Source organism: Octopus bimaculoides, chromosome 11 (assembly GCF_001194135.2).
Source record: "Octopus bimaculoides isolate UCB-OBI-ISO-001 chromosome 11, ASM119413v2, whole genome shotgun sequence".
Taxonomy (NCBI): Eukaryota; Metazoa; Mollusca; class Cephalopoda; order Octopoda; family Octopodidae; genus Octopus; species Octopus bimaculoides.
In genome coordinates this window covers 3,818,346-3,818,589 of record NC_068991.1, presented here as the reverse complement: position 1 = coordinate 3,818,589, position 244 = coordinate 3,818,346, and positions in this window count along the sequence as shown.

Below are 244 nucleotides of genomic sequence, written 5' to 3'. Positions count from 1 at the left end.
ATATATATATATATATACATATTAGCAGTTAGCTGAAAACGAAAGGGAGAGGAAAGTTAGAAGGGAAGAGATACAGAGAGAGAGAGGGGGGGGGGAGGAAGAGCGAAGAGAGAAGGGAGATAAATGAGAACATGGATCGTTGGAATGTTTTGTGAGTTGGATGTTTGTTTGGCTGGTTGAATTTATGATTGATGGACAGCAGGCAGAATGACAGATGAATGCAGAAAGCAAAAGAAAGGAATAT